At 37.6% G+C, this 16,272-nt stretch overlaps 1 protein-coding gene across 3 annotated transcripts in view; it reads left to right on the top strand.

The window, feature by feature from the left end:
• Positions 1 to 16,272, top strand: part of dlgap1b (discs, large homolog-associated protein 1b) — a 150,949-nt gene that overhangs the window by 9,877 nt on the left and 124,800 nt on the right. The window contains exon 2 of one of the 3 annotated variants that reach the window (XM_084102778.1): positions 8,545 to 8,662. The exons of the other annotated variants lie outside the window; for them this stretch is intronic. The gene's annotated coding sequence lies outside the window, so the exon portion shown is untranslated. The remainder of the gene's footprint in view (positions 1 to 8,544; positions 8,663 to 16,272) is intronic. 3 annotated transcript variants of the gene reach the window in all.

Raw genomic sequence — 16,272 nt, 5'->3', positions numbered from 1 at the left:
CCCACCCTCCATCTTGCGCCGCCTTTCTCCTCCTCATTAGTATTTAAAGCTACAGACACCGAAACGGCCCGTCTGAAGGAAGCTCATACTGGGTGGGACTGGCTATAATTCTGCACCGAGGCTGAATTTTTGGAAAGAGATTTCAGATACAGTACTAAGGACCACTAAGGACTATATTAAAGCCTACAAAAAGTAGCATGTCATGGGACCTTTAAAAGTGCACTATGCAGAATTTTCCCAAATAATAAAGCATAGACTATATGAAAAAATATAATCCCTCACACTCATTAATTAGATATAGAATTGTGTGGTTGTGTTTGTCTACAGAGACATTGTCCTAATTTTATTCTCCTATTGTTGTGCTTGGGGACATTTCCGGGGCTGAAACCTTTGGCCAGAGGGTGTGTCGTCTGTGTCTGAAGATTGGGAAGCTTTGCTAAATTGACGTGTATCAACACAAAAAACAATTTGCTAATGCTGCTATTGCCTTATTTACTGTTATCTGTAACTCGACAGATTACTAGGCATTGTAATTGTTTTTTTTAGATGACACATAATTATTGTTTATTAGCAAGCTAGACTGAATATGGCTAACTTCGCTGGAAAATTACAGCCAGTCATCTAATTATTAAGGTTACTGTTCGTTCATATACTGTACACAGACAAAAAAAAAAAGCCATTTATGCACGATAAACACAATATTTGAAAAAATACTTGTAAAACACCTCATAACTCATCTTCCCGAGTGCTAAACTCCCATCAAGCCAGTCCTGATGAATATAGTGTGCATGCTGATGCTTGTTGATTATGGTACTCAACAGGCAGCACAAAAAAAGACGGCCTTTGAGCTGTTTTTGGAAAAAACACTATACAATCAGGTGACACCAAAGCCTGTCATTGTCTTCTTAAGAAAAAAAATATGATTTTTAAAAAAAAAAGTATTTGAGAATATTTTTCAAGAATTGCACTAGTAGGAACATTCTTCTGTCTTAAGAAATTTCTTAATTTGTTTAAAGAATGAATCTGACCGCTGCACAATTTAACTACAAAAACATTTCAGTCAGGACTTTCTGCAGACTTTAGAAAAATCTTTTAGAAAGCTTCTAAAAGTGGTTTGCATTTGTAGCTCCATATAGCTTTAATTTGAACCTCTATTTTACTATCATTCCTTGTTGTTTATATTGCTAAATATAACTTGATCATCACCATATATCTTTTATTATCTAATCACATTAATCTGACATCGCTAGCTTTTAATCTAAATCACTATCGCTAGCACAACGCGTTAGCATTTCGCTAGTCTGTTAACTAGTCATGCATGCTTGCTGTCTCCCTTCAAACACAGCCCTGAATGTCAGCAGAGACCGTGTCTTCTAGACAATCCCATGTGAAGACCTTCTCCTTTTTGCAAGCCAAGACAGACTCTGTTTTTTTTCCCTGCAATTTTCTTGTGTGAGGAAAAATGTCTTATATTTTCAGTAAAAATTAAGTTTTAATTTAAACCATAAACAAATAAAAAGACAGCTGTAAATTAATCTGAATTCACTTTTGCTGGAAAACAGTGTAATTTGGTGAAGAGCATCATTGTTTTGGTCATAATTTTGAATTCATTTTCACTATGACAGAAAATGGAGGTGTCTCTTATGAAGTGTTTCAGTATGTAACCACCTAGCAACACCCTATCAACCACTCACAACACCCTAACAATCACATAACCACATAGAACACCTTAGCAACCACATAACAATGCCCTGACAACCATGAACACACTTAGGGGCAGTTCACATAGAATGCATTTTTTCATTCCACTGCACTACTTTTCCATTGTTTTTCAATGGAATGACACTACATTCTAAAAACGCGATACTCAAGTTAAAAGAAGTTCAACTTTAAAAAATACGTCTTAACACATTGGGATTGCATTGGTGTAGCTTACATTGTAGCAATGACTTTCGGCTGTGTGGGATGGAGTTGCTATCAATTAACACCACTTGCTCAGTTTAGTCTGATGAGGTCTGTCATCTCACTTGAGGCACACATTTCCACCCCCCAACACACACACACACACACGCACACACACACTTACTCCGTCTAAAGCACAGAGATTTGTGTAAGCGGTCGTTAGCAGGGATAATCTGCACTAGACAAGCTGTAAGAGGAGGGGAAGTGGCAGTGTGTGTGTATGTTGCAGGAACAGATCTGTCACACACACGCTGCCACTTCCCCTCCTCTTACAGACAATTTATATGCACACATGTAAGGTTAATAATTATAAGCTGATCAGGACAGATCAAATACATGATATATGGGTATGCAAATACACGAGTGTTAAATTATATCCTGTAGCACGACTGGCAGCATATGGCATTTTAAATCTTAGGAAACACATTAAAAAATACAAATATGGGCACTGGATGTTTTGTAAGTCATGCTTTTATCGATATTAATTATATGTTCTGAAGAAAACTCTTCAGCATGTTGTCAGGATGTTGGTCTGTGGTGGTGAGTGATGCTTTTCTTTTGGTATTTTATTTAGATGCATAAAATAATATAATGTATTAATAATCTTATAATGTTATAATTTATATAATATATACTTTTTGTACAGCATTTTTTTATATTTCTTTTTGCTCTAGTGCAATTATAATATAAATATAATTTAATTAAACATTTTTTTTACTTAATTGCATATATTTAACATTGAAAACAATATATGTAATTATACTTTAGAATATCATGCTTATATTTTTTTCTCAAACAGAATAAAATGGTCTTAAAATATACAGCTGCCTCATAATGGGATCATAATATTGGGACAATCTTGGTATCAATAAGTTTGAAATCTTCTGGTATTATCTATTAACACAGCACAGCACAAAAAAGTACTATAGCAAGCAATATTATAATTTTCTTAAAAATAGACTATGGGAACAGCATCTTTGAAGTACAAATATGACCAGTGTTAATAATACTTGTGCTTGACAAACTGCTAATGATGACGTGTGCATGTTGTGCATGTTAATGTCTGTGTGTGTTTAATAAAATGTTGTAACCAGCAGTATCTAGATAGATAAAAGCAGCATGGCTTGTGTTTTAGTGCAGTTACTCAGCTGTGGAACACACAGATACTTTGTACCTAATACAGATAAAGGAGGTTTACCTCATGCTGTGATGTTTATAAGAACCCTGTCTGCCCCTGCTCTATCTTTCCATCCCTTTCTCTATCCTCTATTTTTCTCAGAATTCCCTTGGGAAGAACAAAAATTGACTTCATACCTTGTTACTGATAGACTTGGCCTGTTGGTCAGAGAGAAAGAGAGTGAAAGATGGAGAGCGAAGAAAGTATGTAGTGTATATGTAGTTCGCACATGTCAAATTTACGTCCACTTAAATGGCTGGACCCAAGATTCTCAGCAGAACATTGCCCAGAACATCACACTCCCCCTTAATCTACCCAGATATTAAAGGTGCTCTAAGGGATGTCACGCGTTTTTTAGGCCAAAACATTTTTTGTCACATACAGCAAACATCTCCTCACCATCCGCTAGCTGCCTGTCCCCTGAACACACTGTAAAAAAACGCGGTCTCTGTAGACAGCCCAGGCTCCACAAACGGCAACAAAAACAAACTGGGCTAACCCACGCCACGAAACACAACAAACTGTTCCAGCCAATAACCGACAAGAAAAATTTGGGGTGTGGTTTGGGGGATTAGTGCGCGGATGAGGAGGAGTGAGGGTCTAGCTTTATTTTTTGTGTATTGTTTTAAAGTGTAGATTTTTAATATTGGCCTTTTATTGGTTATTGGCTGTAACATAAAATGTCTATATGTCATCATCTAACATCTGTAGGGTTTGTGTTTTGTCGCTACAGGCATTTAGAACCTCTTTTATTTGCAATCCCACACAGATGAAGCTCTAATGCCACCATTCATTCTCCAACAGAGGATAGTGGGACAAACAGCGTTTAGAGCTGATATTTTAAAAGGTCTATCCATCCATCTGACACAGACAATGAATATAAATGTTGAACATTTCTGTTACTCACGCCACAGTCAGAATAAAGTGAAGAAAGAGTGCCGCTACAGACTGCATTTGTTTTGTGTGGATGGAAGACAGCGTGCAATAAAAATGTTAAGGAGGGGTGGATGAGAGGTGCTGATGTAGATGTAACACACTGACTACATATTTGTGGCTCTCAGACATGCTGGGTTCTTTAGAGTCTGACAAATTTAATTTCACAGCCTGCAGAACACACGTAAATGTGCAACGCTTGCACACACATATATGCACGCAAACGGGAAGCATACTGACATTTACACGGACTGTTCTAGCAATGGCAGTCACAGCATCCACACGGAACCAGCTAAAACAAGCATTACCAGAGAGAGAAAGAAAACGGCGACTTTTAAAGCTACACTGTGTCATTTTTTAAGTTGGTTCTTTGCAAAAAACACTTTGTTCTTTCAAAATGATATGTACTCATTAATGTGTAATTACTTATACCAACTAATCAAGTATTCTCGTAAGCGTAGAATCTGCCATTTAGAATACACACGAGCGAGCCGCTCGAATGGCGGCAGCCATGTTGCGCCTCCATCTTGAAAATACATGTGCCAAAGAGGGACATACCTGGAAATTCAAGCTTCGCCTTTCGCGTTTTGACACTCAGTGGCACCGTGACGAATGCGAGGGGGAGATTACTCGCGACTGCCGGCAGATTTGAAATAATACGGCCACCGTAGGAGTTAAAACGCCCTCGGAATGGGAGGGGCTAGAAAATAATATTCAGTTGGTAGTCATAAACAATTTCACCGCTAGATGGGAGAAAATCTTACACAGTGTAGCTTTAATGTAGAAAGAGTTTGTCATAATTCCTAGATGAAGATGAGTCGCCCTTACAAAAACGTACATTGTACAGTGTGTACATAATGCTGTGTTATACTTCAAAGAATATCGTGCTGATCGCATAGTATATTTTAATTAAAATCACAGTTTTGCCATTGTACTTTAAGTGATGTGTTAATAGACAAGTTATACAAGCAGATTTATTTTTTTAAAGGGCTTATGACATGTATTTTTTAATGTTCCTTGAGGTTAACTTTAACCATTATCCATATAAAACAGTAATTTACTGAAAATGCATTATGAAATCATTTACTTGCAGTTTGCGATGCAGCGGCTGTCAGATCCAACAGTTGGCTACTTCATCCTTCAACAAAAGTTTATTTTTTAATTCATCATTACACTGTGCCTCGTTTACAAAACAAAATGCTCCGAACAAACATATAATCCTCCGACGCGATATGGGACGCCATTAAAATAAACCATCCACTTGTTTCTGATGCTGAGGTCATTTGCTGATGCTGAGGTCATGAGGTCAAGTCAGAGATGCAAACAAACATTAAAGTGAACGTTCTTTCACTCTTACGCTTGTCCTGTTGTCGGCAGACTCAAGTGAATGGACTATGTCACAGGCATCTATGTAAACTGTAACCAGTGTCAAACGGGTTCCATTTCCAGCAAGCCTTCTGGATTTTAGATTATGGGAGGTAATTCCGGTTTGGGGAAATTCCACTCAAAAAGACTGAAACAAATCAGCATCAGAAACAAATAATTTCAAATCATAAGGTTGCACCCTACAAATAATCCTTATACGTCAGTTTGACTCATTACATGACTCATTACATTTCGAGAATAAAGTCGTTGTGTTTCGAGAAAAAAAGCTGAAATGAAATGTAGAGAATAACGCATTCGATCAGTGTTCATTGCATAGCCTACTGATATCAACCTCATCGAGGTTTCGTGGTTTCCCAGGATACCATAAGACGCATTATTAATCGTTGTTGGTTGTGTACGCCTCCATCCACAGAATATAACGACTGTAACCATCTATACAGCCATTAATGGCAATGCCATACGGTTTTAATTTATCATAGCTGTCCATATGCCAGTGTGCATTTGGGCCAGCGCAAGTGTACTTGTGTCTTCTCAAGCGTCTCCTTCATTGAAATTCCACACCTTGAGGATCAACAAGTTTAATAATGCGTCTTATGGTATCCTGGGAAACCACGAAACCTCGATGAATTTCATGTTGGACAAAAGCAAGTACATCGCGCGAATTGGACTGATTTTTTCTTCTAAAAAGACCTAGCCGACCTAGACCTAAGAATGTTCTATTCTTTGTTACTGAAAGAAAGTCTAAAATATAGCTTGACCAAGTGATCCAACTCTGCCGTGTCCTCTATCAGTAGGCTATGCAATGAACACTGATCGATTGCGTTATTCTCTACATTTCATTTCGACTTTTTTTTCCTCGAAACACAGACTTTATTTTCGAAATTTAATGAGTTTTTTCTCAAGATTGTATTTAACGAGTTTAATCTCGCATTATAATGACTTTAATCTCGAAATGGTTTTATTTTTTTATTATTGCTTGGCCCTAATCCTCTTCCGTAGCATCCTTATCCTCCTGATTTCCTTTTTTTCTTTTTTATTAATCTGTCTTTATTAATCGCTGCATTGCTGATGATGGTTTTAAACGTGGATATATCTGCCCTTTCCAATGAACACAAGAACGCGCAGTAAACTCAGACAACTTAATCCAGATATTTTAATCAAATCCGCAAATGCATTTTAAGAACCAAATTAACCAGAGGTCAGTTATCATGATAAGAAGATCTGGCATCTGTCAAATCATCTCAGATTTATTAAATGAGGTACGCAGAACAGACCCCAGGAAAAACAGAGCGAAAAATAAACTTGAAACTTAACATATGCAAATTTTTATTTTCTATAGTTAAAAACTTTTTAAAAAAATAATCAAAATGTAACTTATTTTATCTAGTCTTTAGAATTATTTTTCTTTTTCTTTTCTTATTTTCCCTGTTGAAATTACCTGTGGACCCCTGGAACCCACTATGAAAACCCCACTGGGTGTTGTGTTGTAGGTGTGTGTAATTGTGCTGACATTTACTTACTTCCTGTTTGCTGAGGATTACCTACAGCGCTGTCAGTTTGGCAGTAGCTCACGCTCTCTCCTCTCTCTCTCTCTCTCTCTCTCTCTCTCTCTCTCTCTCTCTCTCTCTCTCTCACGCACACGCACACGCACACTCACACAAAACTCACACCAATGGGGTTTAGTTTCTGTTTTCTTTTTTGGCTATCAAATGTTTCACCCTCAAAGATGAGTGTTAACATATGGCATGGGAATGTGTAAACACAACTTCTTGTGGTGCCAAACAGCAAAACACTTAAATCTGTTGAATTTGGCAGCCTATTTCCGTCTTGTGTGGGAGAAAAATAAAAGCCAGAGTCTTCAAAAACCGTCTGGCCACACACGATTGGTTACATCTCAAAACAAGATCTGCTTTTCCTGAAGGAAATACATGAGTTTGCAAGGCAGCAAAATAACAGTGTTAAAGTTTTAAGGTAAGTTTGGGTTTTAGACTTCAAATAAATGCTGTTCCTTTGAACTTTATATTCCACAAAGAATCCGGGGAAAAAATGTATCACAGTTTCCACAAAAATATTAAGTGGCAAAACTGTTTTCTTCATTGATAACAATGTGAAATGTTTCTCTAAACAGCAAATTAGCAAATTAGAATGATTTCTGAAGGATCATGTGACACTGAAGACTGGAGTAATGATGCTAAAAATTCAGCTTTGCCATCACAGGAATAAATTATATTTTAAAATATATTAAAAAATCTTGCTGACTCCAAACTTCTGAATGGTAATGTACAAAATAAGACCGATTGCAATTTAGTATGTAAATATCAATTTGAAGCCATTGCGTTGGGTAGATTTTTGTTTCACACTGTCCTAGTCTGACTCTTGACCATCCTCCTCTCTCTCTCTCTTCCTCTGGTAATATTACTACAAAGCAATAATGTGTTAATTAAAAAACAGGGCATTAGGGACCTGTGTCTGTGTCTATGAGTGCCTGTGTGCCAACGTGATGTAAGAGGTCAAATTTCAGAGCCTTATTGAACAGCACTCCAGAGGAAGCGGCACAGATTGGAAAATGATTGGAAGGCTGGATATAGATGAATGATTAGAAGCGCATGAAACAGATGGAATGAGACGATGCAGAGAAATGGAGAGAGATTGAAATAGCACTCAGGTGAAAAAACGGATTTATAGAGGTTTGAAAGTTTAATGTGAATGTCTGTCATGTCCTTCTCCCTGAATGTCATCTCTCTTTTCCTCAAGTGTTTCGATGTCTCCACTTCCTGCGAAAAAAGAAGTTATTTATTGTACATGTGTGTGCGTTTTATCACAGGTCCCTGTGTCTTATAATAAGGTGGTAACAGATTTAACCAATCAGCAGACTGTATTATATCTACGACAGCCAGAGCACAGGGGGGACTTGGGTCTGACAGATGGCTGTGGTGTGTGTGTGTGCGCGCGCATGCATGTTCTCACTTTGTATGTGTCGCTGGATGAAATGTTGAAGCTTCATGTGTGTATGTGAGCATATTCTGATTTGTTTGTATTTACACACATGAATGTGTTTTCACTGTATCTTTCTGTGTCTTAACTAGCAGACGTGCATGTATGTGTGCGTGTGTTGGCTGCAGCTCCAGAAATGCCAGGAGGTCCGTGTGTAAAGACTATATCACAGTGTGTTTTTCAGAGCAGCCGTTGACCACCCTCCAGCAGGTCAGTGCCTCTGCACTCTGCACACACCAGCCAGTCGACAGACCCCTCGACCGCAAATACATGATGAAATTGAGTTTATCCTGAAGCCACTCTGGGCTACAACACAGTTGTGACCATTTGTGACTCAGAGAGTAAAAGGCTGTTTACACAGGATGCATTCTTGTGTTCATCTGTGCTGTTTTGTATGTAAACATGCACAGGATTGACTTCTTTGACTGTTGAGAATGAGATGCATCTTGCTTCCATATTAGAAGCCATATCAAGTTAAAGGTCTCCTGAAATCAAAATGTAAGTTTTTTAGCCTTTAGTATGAATATGTTAGCCTTAAGGATATGAATAAGCTGGTGTGTTCCAAAACAATGACAATATTTGCATTTAGGAGATATAAGCATTCAAAACGTACAACTTGCGCTAAAATGGATCGCGGATTTTTATGACATCACCACGGACTTCAGATTCTCATCACATCTTCTGTCCAATCAAATGCTCTCTAGAATCTAAAGCGTCCCACCCCCTATGCTATAAATACCACCTGGCCAAAGCGACCGTTGACACGTCACAGAGCAATATGGGTTGGAGATGTGTGTTCGGTTTCTCAAATGCTCGAGTTTTATTCCATTTTCCAACTGTACGTTAGCCTGGGTTTCCCCATGCTGCCTTGTGCGCAGCACGATTTTATTCACGCTGCTAGGCAGCCTGGACACCATGGACCAGATTTTCCCCTCAAAAAGGGAACCAATCACAGAACGGGGAGGGAGCAGCAAGACGATGACGACGTCTATGCGACACACCGAAGCAGTTTGTTTATATCTATGGATCCAACATGGCAGCAGACGCGAAGTTACCTTTCGATGCAGCCTTAGATAGTGTTCTAAGTAGTTTAGAACGCAAGTTTATTTCGTCTTCTTCCTCGTCGAATTTGCCACTCTACATACGTCATCTGGTATAATTGAAACGATTGGCTATGAGCTACGTACAGGTGCATTTGATAGACATTCGTAGCGCCCAATAAACGGCTCTGGGCATTCGTAAACCACGCCTCAAATACAAGAAAATGAACATGTGGTTCCCAGACCACATCTCAATGAGACGAGGTCTGACGTTAGCCAGGCTAACTGTACGTTGGTTAAGAAAGAAATGGCTAGAATTTATTCACACCTCTACTAATAAATCCAACGTATCAGCAGCTCTGATCAAGTACAAACTGCAGTCTGTGAGGTAAACTAAATGCTATTGGCTATTTGAAAATGGGGAGGAGCCATTCAATATGTCCCGCCTTAGCTTCCTGTTTCAGTGGAAATTACGTGTCATCCAAAGTTGCGTGTTCCACGGCATTTCAGTGGACATTTAAACCTAGTTCTGTCCTGACAAGTCCTTAGCATGGTAATGGATTACCTAAACACGGCCCTGACGTCTAGGCTAAAACAAGGCAAAATTTGGGCTGTCAGTGAATATTTAATAGACGTCTAATAACTCAAGAATAGACACACAGGCTGCATATAGACATATCAAAAAAAATTAAGCCAACACACAGACTTTGCTTACATGATGGAGTATCATACATCTCGCAAGTTATTTTGGCGAAAAAAGGCATGTAACAAATTCAGGGTTATTTTGGCTAGAATTAGGTTACTTGTAGCTGGACTATATCGGGTCTGTAGTTAACTTAGACGGTGAAATGATGGCTATTGCTTGCTGTACAATATAGCGTACATGAATTACCCGTAGAAGGTCTATACAGGTGGAGCTGGGGAAGGTGGAGGGTTTCTGAAAGTGCTCTGCAACTTCAACAGGAAATGCTGACTGAGTGTTTGAAGGTTAAGCAGCGAGTTCATTGGCTACTGATATGGCAGAAACCAATCAGCTGTGCCCTACAGAGAATGATGTGATTGCATGTAGATTGAGTTAAGGACCTATCAGCCTGTGCCATCTACAGTTTCATGACAGAACTTTGTATTTAAATTTTTAAAAATGTGCATCAACTTTACTTATAACGCTTGTTTGGTAAAGTTTAAATAAAAGAAAACAAATTCTACCGGTGTAAAGATTTGATCCATTTTTCGAGTGTGATTTGTCTGTTCAGACCATTGCATAACAGAACAAACTGAATAAATGTGTAGGTGGCACTTATGGAAAATCAAAAAATACCCGTTATGCCGAACATAAAGCGCTGTGCAACTTTCCATTTGCTTGTCATGGAGAGAAAGAAAGTCAAATTAAAAGTATTTACATGTTTTCAAACACCCATTCGTATTTTTGTATTCACAGTTGTGTTTATCACTGTTTAACATCAAATACAAGAGTGCAGAGACAAGAGAGCCGGTCCCTCTGATATCCACTGTCGCTCAGCAAAATAGTCTGTTTGTGAGCATCACCAAGTTCTAGTTTTATGTAACATTAGGGACTCTGAAAGAATGAATCTTATTGGTTTGGCCAGTTTTCTTTGCAGTGCAATATCGGGCCCTATGATTTACGCTATGAGGAAAACGCAGGCTCTAGTCATAAAAATGGAATTTACTGTATAACACTGAATGTCATGGAATTCGATATGGACTATGCTTGTGAATATTAAACTGCAAAAAGTCTGCTGTGTATGTACACTGTGTTCCAAATTATTATGCAAGTGACATATCAGTTGGATTTCAGATAAATAAGCATTCAGATTTTAGTTTTTCAAAGAAAATGTTTGTTTTATTTTTCATGATTTCTTTAGTATCAACCTTTCTTAAATACTTTGCCAGGTCTTCTTAGGTAAATTGAAAACCTACTTAAAGTGACTGTTCCACATTAAGTCACGGTTCTTATGCAATATGGGGATGAAAAAAGATCTTTCTGAAGATGAAAAGCATGAAATAGTGAAAAAGGCATGAAAACTATATTTTGGGTGGAGAAAACTGAATAGAGATTATCAAACTGTCAAAAGAAAGTGATTTAGAGCACAGAAGAACTTGGTCAGATAAAGGCTTATTTAGGAAAGTTTCGATCAAACAAATGAATTGTATTAAAAAGGGCTGCTCTAAAAAAGCCACTGTGTGCATTTAAGTACCTTAGAGTAGTAATGTATAAACACTTAAGGTATTACTATGAACTACTACAGTACAAATATGTCCATTTAAAGGTACTGCCCCAGTGAAAGATGTTGTACCCCTAAGGGTACAATTGTTTAACTTTTTTTTCTGTGAGTATGTGGTTGCTAAGGTGTATTGAGTGGTTGCTAGGGCATTGCTAGGAAGTTGCTAGGGTGTTTTGGTGGGTTACTGGCTCAAGTCATAAAACCCCACCCCCGAGTGTCTGATAAACCTTCTTCAATGTCGGCCTGTGAGACTAATTATCTCTATACAAGACTATTTATCTCACTACAAAAGGAACACAAAGTGCTGCTCAGGGTTTTCCAAGAACACTTCTGAGTGATCAATTGAGTAATTTCCACTAAAATGAGTCAGACTTCTACTTGTCTATGTTTAGGAAACTGCTTCACTGCTGAACTGATTATTATTTTATAATGAGGCAGAAAAAAAAGATGATTTGGGAATTTACTGGGCAAAGTAATTGAGATGTTTTTTTGTACTTTAAAGCTTTAACAATTATTTCAATATTTTCAAGAAAATCTGGTAAGTGAATGTAATCAAATTCTTGTTTGCTGTTGTAGGTCATCACCCATATTAGTTTTTTTCTCAGCACACACACACACACACACACTAACCCTACCCCTAAACCTACTCATCACAGGAAACATTCTGCATTTTTACATTTAAAAAAAAACACTGCTTAGTATGTTTTTAAAGCCATTTGAAAAATGAGGACCACCAAAATGTCCTCATAAATCACGTATTTTCCCGAGTGTCCTCATTTGCAGGTGTGTTATCATAAAAATGTCCTCAGTTGTCATGAAAACAAGTACACACACACACACACACACACTAGTATTCCTATGAGGACATTCCATAGACATAATGATTTCTATACTGTACAAACTGTATATTCTATCCCTAAACCCATCTCAAAAAACTTTTGAACAGTTTTAAAAAACATAATTTAATATGATTTATAAGCTGTTTTCCTCATTGGTACCAAAAATATGTCCCCACAAGCTCAAAAATTACTGTTATTACTATCGTTGTGATCGTGGGGTTTACCAGACAGACACACACACACACGCACGCACACACACACACACACACACACACGCACACGCACACGCACACACACATTCACACTCCTGCCAGATGACATTTCTACAGATCTGTCTCTGACACACTGACATGGATAACAAATAACCTATAATCCTCTTTATGCCAACTCCAAAGGTCACTTATCAAATGAGTGAAATTAAATTGCATTATAATATACAAAACATAAGCAGAAATTGAATCAAATTGTTTGGCATTAATTTGTGCGTTATCCAATTTGTCATTTGTTTAATGAATTAAAAAAAAAAATGATAAGAGAACTTGATGTCAAGATAATTGCATATATTTTTAAGAAAATAACATTGTTTCATGGAAAGTAAAAATAGATATTTATGGCTGGTAAATGTTCTCATAGGGAGGTTTAGTTAAACATCCCTTTTAGACCTTGAATGATGAGAAAGAAATGCAATTTAAATTTCATACAGTCCCTGGGTGATTTTGTTTACAAATGCCTATTGCATTGCTCTAAATATCTGTCATGCTATTTGTGTGGATGTGTCTGAGCAAAATCACAGTCTGCATTTATGGGAATTCAAACCAAATGAATAAATAATCAGGTAATTTAATCATTATATTCAGTTTAAATGTAGACAGCATATTGCAGGCAAAAACAATAATATTAATGTATTTTATTTATTTAAGGCACTTTTCAAATCACTCAGTGTCTCCATACATCACGAACAAGAAGTAGCAACAATAACAATATGAAAATAATAAATAACAATAAATAATAAACTATAAAAGAGGAAATCAACAAATACAAACATGACAACTGTAAAAATAACAAAAAAACAAAACCAAAAGTGCTTGATTTGAGTGCAGACAGTAATCATGAAGGATAAGCTATTCTGAATAAGTGAGTTTTTTAGTTTGACTTTAAATTGAGATAGCGAGTCTGAATTACGGATGTTACCTGGGAGAGAATTCCAAAGGCGAGAAGAAGCAAGGCTAAAACTAAAAGCCCTATGGCCCATGGTGGTTAGACGAGCAGAGACTGTAAGAGATCTGCAAGGTAAGGTGGAGCAATGCTATGAAGAGATTTGTAAGTGAGGAGGAAAATGTTGAATTCAATGCAGAATTTGATAGGAAGCTAAGCGGAACTTACGCAGGGTGAGAAATGGACAGAGGTGAGCAATATTATGAAGAAGAAAATAACAAGACCTGGTTTTGCTACTGATGCGAGCTTCAAATGGAAGAGTGCTGTCAAACATGACCCCCAAGTTCCTAACCTGGCAGGAAGGAAAAAACAGAGGAACCATCTGGATGGATAATGAAAAACTGCAGGACCTAGAGAGAGTAGAATTAGTGCCTATAAGGAGTATTTCAGTCTTACTGCCATTAAGTTTAAGAAAGGTGGTAGAAAACCAAACTTTAATTTCGTGAAGGCAGTTGGTAAGAATGACAGGGCGGCGGAAGAATGGAATCAGGGTTTGTAGATACAGAGCTGTGTATCATCAGCGTAACAGTGGAATTTAATACCAAATTTAGAGAAGATATTACCAAGTGGAAGAGGGTAAATTAGGAACAATAGGGGACCTAGGACAGAACCTTGGGGGACACCACAGCTAACAGAAGAAGGTTGAGATTGAAATTTTTTAATTGAACAAACTGTGTGCTGTTAGAAAGGTATTAAGTGAACCAGGCGAAAGGAATACCAGTTATACCATAGTGGTTAAACGGAATATTGTGTGAAATGGTGTCAAAAGCTGCACTCAAATCAAGCAAAACAAGAATAGATAAGACCCGCCATCAGCAGCCATTAACAGATCATTAGTTACTCTCACCAAGGCGGTTTCCGCACTATGCTTAGAAAAAAACCCTGACCGAAAACACACATATAAGTTAATTTTTACTATGGTGAGCATGGACCTGTGCTGCAACTGCTTTTTCAAGAATTTTGGAAATAAAAGGAAGATTTGAGACGGGACGGAAATTATCTAAATTGTTAGGGTCTGCACCAGGTTTCTTAAGAATTGGGGTTATAGCAGCTATTTTAAATGATGATGGAACAATGCCGGAGCTACAAGAAGTGTGAATAATGCGAGTTATAAAAGAAGAAAGAGAAGGAAAACAGGCTTTTACCAGATGAGTTGGTATAGGATCAGGTAAACGTGGAAGAATTTGATTTGTAAATGAGATGAGAAATTTCTTGTTCAGATGGCAAGGCAAAAGAAGAAAGGAGAGTGAAGGGGAAATCGGTTGAGACAGTGGTGGAAACACTGTATGGTGAACTACAGTATGGGTTTGCCAAAGAGGCCAACTGTTGGTGGATGGAGGTTATTTTGTCCAGGAGGTGTGAGATCAGCAATAACACATACCCACCGTGTATGTGGCTGTATCTGTTTTCAATCAGCACCACGGACAGCGGCAAACTGTATATTTTACAATGCATTCCAGTGGGGAAAATGCTTCTATTTGCATTTTTTATAGTTTAATAAAAACATTTTTTTTACAAATTGTATCATCAGCATAGCATTTTGAGTGAAAAGTAGAATTTAAAAAGTATTATTACTTTCAAATTATCTCAGTATTTGGTTCATTCTATTTTTTGTTTTAATAGCAACAACACTAGAGCTGCTTGAACAGTTTGTGTGAAATCATGTTATCCAACATTATTTGTCCAAGATGCTATTTTTAAACATTCTCAAAGAGTTCACATGGTCAGTGTCAAAAACTTGCATATTTGATTACCTGGAAATAATGCAGAATCTTAAAGGTAAACTATGTAACTTCCCCTCTCAAAAAAATGCATTTTGAAATCGCTGGTGTTTCTGACGTCACAAACTACCTTGTAAATAATCATGTCAATGTGTGACCGTCAACGAGTGGATCTCTGAGCTGGTGTGAATGAGTGGAGGCGGGGCTCATTTGCATATTCATAGAACCATGTAAACTAAATGAGGCAAGATTGTAGAGTTACATTCAAGCTATTTTAAGGCATGAAGAATTTAAATATGTCATTTTGGTGATCAAAGATGAGTTTTAAGGGATAAAATTATTAACTACAGGGGGACTTTAACATTTTAAATTGTTCAAAATCCTAGAAAATGCAGTTAATTTCCAGGTTTAAATCCGCTTTTCAGTGTGGTCTCTTTTGGGCCCAGCTGAGGCCCGAGTGATTAATCGACATTGACAAGATTCATTGCCAGAGGATCATGATCTGATCACACACACTCGCAGAATATCCTCAGAGACTGTGAGTTGACAGATCGGACGTGGCTGTCATCCGACTGTCCTCAGTGACTTCTTTTATGTATGTATCAAGCTATTGTGTGTTTCTCTTTTTGAACCGATTGTAGTGTAGGCTGCATTACGAATGGATCTAGGTTATGCACAAACTCACTCACTGCAGATGTTGGCTATGGTGATTCAGGTAGAGCTTTTGTAGATGAAAAAACGTTTGTGTATGCATACAGTTGA

This window comes from Abramis brama (assembly GCF_963993115.1).
Source record: "Abramis brama genome assembly, chromosome: 24".
NCBI classification, from domain to species: Eukaryota; Metazoa; Chordata; class Actinopteri; order Cypriniformes; family Leuciscidae; genus Abramis; species Abramis brama.
Note: the sequence above shows the minus strand (reverse complement) of the source record. Positions and strands in the feature narration are given on the sequence as shown.